Source organism: Setaria viridis, chromosome 7, assembly GCF_005286985.2.
Source record: "Setaria viridis chromosome 7, Setaria_viridis_v4.0, whole genome shotgun sequence".
Classification (NCBI taxonomy): Eukaryota; Viridiplantae; Streptophyta; class Magnoliopsida; order Poales; family Poaceae; genus Setaria; species Setaria viridis.
In genome coordinates this window covers 16,960,203-16,968,560 of record NC_048269.2, presented here as the reverse complement: position 1 = coordinate 16,968,560, position 8,358 = coordinate 16,960,203, and positions in this window count along the sequence as shown.

The following is an 8,358-nucleotide window of genomic DNA, read 5'->3' as shown; positions in this document are numbered from 1 at the left end:
TAGATTAAATAGCTGTTTGGTTTCATGGACTAAAATGGACTAAAGTCCATAAATGTTGTTGAACAAAGACCCTTTTACCCCTGAGGAGGAGGTACCCCTGTTCTCGCGTGAACAAACAGCCACACCTACTCTCCGCGCTCTCCATCCTCCCTACCTTCTTCTCTCCCCGAAGCACCAGAGCACGGGCCCGCCCCAAGCCCGGCGCCCCAAGCTCGCCGGCGCCGCCCACCTCCTGGCGCGCCAAATCAGCTCCGGCCGCCTAGATCCACTCGGGGCTCGAGTTGCGGGGTGGGATAGGGCTCCAGGAGGCGGCAGGGTGGAGCTGAGGTTCGGGAGGGGACGGGGCTCCAGGAGGCGGCAGGGGAGCATGCTCGTGGTGGGGGTGGGAGCGGGGGGAGGAGGAGCTGCTCGCGGCGAGGGTGGCGGAGGAGCCTGCTTGCGGTGGGCACGGGCGGCAGGCGGGACGGCGGTGGGGGTCGGACAAGAAGGCGGCGGCGGAGGGAGCCGGTTGGGAGGGTGGCGGCGGGCACGGGCGGCAGGCGTGACAGCGGGAACCAAACACCCCTTATATATTTCGTCAAAAAATGTATATTAAGAGCATCTCCAAGAGAATGGCTATCTCCCTCTCTAAGCTAAAATTTGGCAAGTTTGTTAGAAAAGTTTGCTCCAACAAAGTTGCTATCCGGATGGCTATCCATCCGGGTTGCCAAATACTCACCCAGACTCTCCAAACTTGGCAAGTGGGTTTGGCTTGCCAAATGTGGGTCCGACGACCAAAATAGAGAGTGCAAAATGGAGAGTCTGTTGTAGTGTGAAATGGAGAGATTGTTGGAGTGGATAGAGAGTGTAGATTTATAGAGAGGAATCTAACTGTTGGAATTTGGAGAGTAGGAAATGGATAGTCTGTTGGAATGAGCAACTCAATATGGATATGAATCTTTTTGCCAACTTAGTTAGAGAGTCAAATGGAGAGCCAAAAATAGATAGTACGTTAGAGTTGCTCTAAACTCTTTTGTACTAGGTATATATTTATGTCTAACAATATCTCAACCTAGAAAGCAAGGTGATTTTGCATTATAGATATCCAAATTCAAGTTGAAGACTCAACATGAACGGTTAGAATGTACTCCCTCCGTCCCAAATTGTAGGTGCTTTTACTATACAAGACATAGTGTATATTTAAGTGTATAGCAAAATCTATGGATTAAAAAACCAAAACGACCTATAATTTAGGACGGAGGGAGTATAACCACTGTCTTCCACCTTACTGATTCAATTAGACTCATTTCCTAAATAATTTGTGACATTGTCATGCATCAACACGATGCCTTGCATCTTAAACGCAGGCTACAGTAAACTCGAATATTTTATCCCCTTTCCACACTCGAATTTTTGAATCGGTCAGAAATCAAGAACAACTCAGGCCATGTTTAGTTACCTCCCAACTTCCAACTTTAACACTATGCAAAAAGAAGATTCCCCATCACATCAAACTTGCGGTACATGTATGGAGTACTAAATGTAGACGAAATTAAAAACTAATTGCACAGTTTTGTTGTACTTTGCAAGACGAATCTTTTGAGCCTAATTAGTCAATATTTGGACAATAATTCACAAATACAAACGAAACGCTACAGTGTGCTACAGTGCTGTAACAGTAATTTTGCATCTCCCAATTTAGCCAACTAAACAAGACCTCATTCCTATCTTCTCCTGCATCGGCTACTCATGACACAGTGCTGCTACGAACCTCCGTCACCAAAGAGATCTGCCCTCCCTCCTCCTTCCACCCGACAAGCTCACCTCCGCCGTTTGCTGCTGCCTCCCCCATCTCGACCGCTCCCGTGATAACTCATCGCCGGTGCTCACTCCTAGCCTCCTCCATCGCCCGCCCAACTGGGGACCCACTGCCATCCGTCTACGCTCCCTTGCCGTCTCAACCGCCACCACTGCTAGCCGTGCGAGCTACCTTAAGCATACAGTAACTCCAATCCCCAATCCTAAACACCGAAATCCAAACTCTAAAGGCTCGCCGAAGGATGTCACCGTAATCAGAGGAGGAGAAGCAGAGTTGTGGCGTTCATCGCTTGGTCAAAGAGAATTGAGTGCAAGAGCTCCTCAAAATACTTGAATGTGATATAATTTTCCCCTTTATTTAAACATGAGAGTCCGTGCACTCTATTAACGCTATAACAAAACCATTATACTAGGCAGACCGGCCTGTGGCCTAGACGCCTAGTGGCAAACTCCCGAGTAAAGGAGGCAGTTTGCAGGTGGCAAAAACACCGCGCCCTGGTGACGCCATTTAAAAAACCATAATGTTAGGAGAATGCTTCGCAATGGGTTAAAACAACATTTCATAGCATATTTGTGCATTAAATTTCAGAAGAGATCACTCTTCCATCTACCTTATGTAGACATGCATGTACCCCCAAATCCTACTTTGTATAAAAAATGGTAGGGACGACGGTAAAGCCCATCATAGTTACCTTTGCAACTCCTAGGCTTTTTCTTTCTAATAAGAACATAGAAAAACAACACGTTTAACATGAGAAGCTAATTTGTGTTTTTCCCCAAAAAGTATGATACGAAATTCAAAACTTGAGAAGAAAATAGGCTTAAAAAAGCGCCTCTCCTGCCCGATTCATTTCAAAAAAGCTTGTGTAAAAAAATGGAAGTTCAAAAAGTATGGTTCTGTTGGATAATTGCAGGTGGCTTTGGGCATGTTCGCTTCAGCTTATAAGCCGGCTGAAAAGCTGAAACGGCTGATTTGTTGTGAGAGGAAAATACTGTTTGGTGGCTGATAAGCCGACTGAATAAGCTGAAGCGAACAGGTCGAAAAAGTCTACACACAGTTGCGGTGTCATGTTCTCAGTCAAGAGCAAGATGGAAAAGTCTATTACTCCTACTCCAGACACATCACTCTCACATTTAGTGATGAGGACATCCCTTCCAATGATACAACCACGACTACTATGCAGCAAGGACCAATGACAAGAGCCCGTGCACGAGAGCTAAATTATCAGGTTAACTCATTCCTCACTGTCCATAAACCCTCATCTCAGAATTGGATGCTACTAAGTCATTGTGATGATTTTATTATTATTAGGAATGATGGAGAGGAGCCTAATGGATCAACCAATCAGTTTGGGCATCAAGATCACACAATAAGAAAGCACAAGATCGGACATCAAGTTTAGACTTCAAGTTCGTACAGCCAGGCAACATCAAATTGACGTGGCAATATTTCTCAACTCCGGATGTTGTTTGAGGCATATGAGTACTCATTGGAAAGCTCTTAAAGTTCACTTTCAGATGGATCCAACCTCAGGACGAAATTCCACCGGAGCTGAGCAGAATTGACAAAGAGACGTTCGGCCTTCCAGTCTTGGGCTGAAACCCTTATATCTCGTGCAGCCCACTAGGGGCCCTTTCCAGCTTAGGGTTTACACCCTCCCACGCCTCCTTGCTGTTGCCCATGTATAAATACATCTAGCAGCCACCAGGATGAACTTGGGTTTTGTTTTAGATGCAAGTTAGCTACTGCTACTTCCTAGTGAACGCGTGTGTCGACCAGACCACCCGATTTGCTTGATTCAAGACCCCAACTCGTGATTCAGGTTTCATTTGTTTCAAATCCGTGGGTTTATTTGCTTGTTCATCTTGTTCTTGCTTGTTCTCGATTGCTAGCAGGTTCAAGGGTGTTCTTGGCCCGGCAAGAACAGCCAACGTCGGAATCGGTGTACCTGTTGCTAAGGCGCAGCATCCTGTGATTGTTGTAGTCGGACAGCCAACGTTGATTCCACCCCCAAATCGAAGTTACCCCTCCTCTCATCGAAAGATTGGGAACAGCCCCTGCCATATCATGTGGTAATCAGAGCAAGGTTAATCGGTGAGAGTAACTACCCATTCTTTACTTTACCTACAGTCCAAAAATACCCAAAAAGATAGATAGGCTAGATCTGAAATCCCAAAAACAAAACTAGTTGGAGCCCTTGCTGTTCTACCTAGTTCTTGGCTTGTTGAGTTTGTGGTTGCATCATGGTGTCAAGTGCTGGTTCTTAAGTTCTAATCCATTAGAGTTTTGAGTTCTTGTCACGTTTTTATCACCATTAGGTTTGCTGCCACTTTCCCCCCACCTTTTCACGCTGCTGCATTTGCCCACTATTTTCGCAATCCCCACTTCCAGATCTGCACGAGAAGAAATCAGCTCTATTTCTTGCATCCAATCTCCGATTCAAGTGTTTAGATACATTCTGGAAAGGTTACTTTGTGCTCTTTCAGGGAAAATTAACCTTGCCGCCAAATTCTTTCTGAGCGCCTTGCAAACGCTACGGAGATTTCCGCATATCTGCTGTGTAATCTGTGCATCTAAAAGCAAGGAGGGCTGTGTGAAGTAATTGTTTTGTTTCATTGTGCCAAACATAACATTTGAGGCCCCTGAAAAGAAAAGAAAAAAAAAAGAAAGAAAGAAAAAAAAAGAAAAAAAAAGAGGAAGAAACAAGAAGGAAAAGAAGAAAGGAAGAAAAAGAGTTCTTGTTGCTGCATTACTCTCTTTGTATGCCTTGTTTGCCGCTGTTGGGTGACTACGTTTGTGTCTAGGCTCACGTCTCTAATATGGTTTAGCCTAGGACCAGCACAGTACCATTGTGAACATTTATTCAACTTGCTTTGGCTAACGTGGTTCTAGCTGTTCCTTGATTTTTTTTTCTTGCAGCCACCTATAGCTCCACAAATTATCTACTACGTCACAGGGCTGTGCTTGTGTAACATTTTGTGCTGTTCTTGCCGGCTGCCAACACCAACTTCCTAGCGTGGTAAGAACATGTAAGAACTTGATGGAACAAGATTGAGAGCATGGAGTTTGCTGTCACCTAGTTCCACTAGTTGGTAGGACATTTTTTTCCCTTGTCTAACCATGGCAGGAAATGAGGATGATGGACAAGTTCATTCACCTCGAACAAGGGGCATCATTCAACACTTTGAACGCCAAGTAAGGGTGCATGCTGAACACCTTGATGAGGATGTTCGAGTTACCAACGAACGCCTTGGCCAATTGGAGGCCACGCAGATCGACACCAACACCAAGCTGACCTCAATGGCGAACACGCTTGGGGCTCTTAACACCTCTCTTGTAGGTATTTTGGCACGTTTGGATAGGATGGACCAGGTGGGTCGTGATGGTTCGGGACGGCGCAACAACAACAACACTGAGGGTAGCATTGCTGGGCAAGATGAGGAAGAATATTCAGCTGACACGGAGCTTGATGGGGAGGTAAATGGCCAACATAACCAGCAGCAGCGCCGCCGTCGACATGGTGGACATGCTCGTCAACCACGACGTGAGGTACGCGACAATGATGATTCTTTAGGGAAGATTAAATTCAGCATGCCCTCTTTTGATGGAAAATATGACCCCAATGCATATCTCACTTGGGAGCTAGCTGTTGATCAAAAATTTGCATGTCATGATTTTCCTGAAAACAAACGTATTAGGGCTGCTACTAGTGAGTTTACTGATTTTGCTTCTATTTGGTGGAGCGAATATGTGCGCAGCCACCCAAACAACACTCCACAAACTTGGGATGCTATGAAAAGAGTTATGCGAGCTAGATTTGTTCCCTCTTATCATGCACGTGATCTTTTGCATAAGCTTCAGCTTTTGAGACAGGGAAACAAATCTGTAGAAGAGTACTATCAAGAGTTGCAAACAGGGATGCTTCGTTGTGGTTTGGTAGAAAATGAGGATGCAGCTATGGCTAGGTTTATGGGTGGGCTGAATCGGGAAATTCAGGATATTTTGGCTTACAAAGAATACAATTCGATCACTCGTTTGTTTCATCTTGCTTGTAAAGCTGAAAGGGAAGTACAGGGACGGAGAGCTAGCACGAGAACTAACATTTCTGCAGGTCGTGCTACCTCTTGGACACCATCCAACCCCACTGCCCAACTGTACCGAGTCGCTGCCCCATCTTCATCAAGCAGCAAACCACGACCTTTGACAACGAACTCCTCACCATGCCCTCCTGAACCCACAAAGGGGGCAGCTGCTGCACCAACCAAGAGTTCATCCTCAATTGCATCCTCAGGGAGAATGAGAGACATTCAATGCCTCCGCTGCCAAGGTTACGGTCATGTGCGCAAGGACTGCCCAAGTGCACGCGTGCTAGTTGTGCGTCCTAATGGTGAGTATTCCTCTGCTAGTGATTTAGATGAAGAAACATATGCTTTGCTTGCAGCTAACAATGTAGGGGAAGATGAGGAGCACAACAAAAATGAGGAGCACATTGGAACGGAACATGCTGAAAACTATGAGAGCCTTGTGGTGCAGCGAGTGTTGAGTGCACAAATGGAGAAGGCTGAACAAAATCAGCACCACACTTTGTTTCAAACCAAGTGTGTGATCAAGGAGCGTTCTTGCCGAGTCATCATTGATGGAGGGAGCTGCAACAACTTGGCAAGTGCTGAAATGGTGGAGAAGCTTGCATTGTGCACCCAGCCACATCCACAACCTTACTACATTCAATGGCTAAACAGCAGCGGTAAGGTGAAGGTAACACGGTTGGTGAGAGTTAATTTTGCTATTGGTTCTTATCATGATTCTATTGACTGCGATGTCGTGCCCATGCAAGCATGCTCTATGTTGTTAGGACGACCATGGCAATTTGACATTGATTCTTTGCATCATGGTAAAACAAATCAATACTCTTTTATGCATAATGACAAGAAACTTGTTTTGCATCCAATGTCTCCTGAAGCTATTTTGAAAGATGAACTTGCTAGAGCTAGTAAAGTAATGAATCAGGAGCATGCTAAGAGTGAAAATCAGATTGTAGCACATGAACTTAAAAAGCACACAAAGAAGAACACTAAATCTGCCCACAATAATAAAAATGAGATCAAGCTGAAAGGGTCATGTTTCATTGCAACCAAATCTGATTTGGATGAGATTGATGCTAATACTGCTGTTTGCTATGCTTTGATTTGCAAACAAACCTTGTTTTCACTTCAGGAGATACCTTCTTCTTTGCCTCCTGCAGTTACTAACCTTTTGCAGGAGTATGCGGACATTTTTCCAAATGAGGTCCCACCAGGGCTGCCACCAACCCGTGGGATTGAGCACCAGATTGACCTTATTCCCGGAGCCTCATTGCCCAACCGTGCGCCATACAGGACCAACCCCGAGGAAACTAAAGAGATTCAGCGCCAAGTGCAAGAATTGCTCGATAAAGGTTATGTGCGTGAGTCTCTTAGCCCTTGCGCTGTTCCTGTTCTTTTGGTTCCTAAGAAAGATGGATCATGGCGCATGTGTGTAGATTGCCGAGCGATTAATAACATTACAATCAGATATCGTCATCCTATTCCTAGGCTAGATGATATGCTTGATGAATTAAGTGGCTCCATTTTGTTCTCAAAAATTGATTTGCGTAGTGGTTACCACCAGATTCGCATGAAGCTAGGAGATGAATGGAAAACAGCATTTAAAACTAAATTCGGTCTATACGAGTGGTTAGTTATGCCTTTTGGTCTCACAAATGCACCCAGCACTTTCATGAGACTAATGAATGAAGTTTTACGCGCTTTCATTGGCAGATTTGTTGTGGTATATTTTGATGACATCTTGATATACATCAGATCACTTGAGGAACATCTTGATCATTTGCGTGATGTTTTTAATGCTCTACGTGATGCACGTTTGTTTGGTAACCTTGAGAAGTGCACCTTTTGCACGGATCGAGTCTCTTTTCTTGGCTATGTTGTGACCCCACAGGGAATTGAAGTTGATCAAGCCAAGGTTGAAGCAATACATAGCTGGCCGGTTCCCACAACGGTCACACAAGTGAGAAGCTTTCTCGGGCTTGCTGGATTTTATCGCCGTTTTGTGAGGGATTTCAGCACCATTGCAGCCCCATTGCATGAACTCACCAAGAAGGGCGTTACATTCACTTGGGCTGCAGCACACAAGAGTGCTTTTGACACATTGAAAGATAAGTTAACCCATGCCCCTTTGCTCCAACTCCCTGATTTCACTAAAACTTTTGAACTTGAATGTGATGCTAGTGGAATTGGTTTGGGAGGTGTTTTGTTACAAGAAGGAAAACCTGTAGCATATTTCAGCGAGAAGTTGAGTGGGCCTAGTTTGAACTATTCTACTTATGATAAAGAATTGCTTGCTCTAGTTCGGACTTTAGAAACATGGCAGCATTATTTATGGCCCAAAGAGTTTGTTATACATTCTGATCATGAATCATTGAAGCATATTCGAAGTCAAGCAAAACTGAACCGTAGGCATGCTCGCTGGGTTGAATTCATTGAGTCCTTTCCTTATGTCATCAAACACAAGAAAGGGAAGGAAAA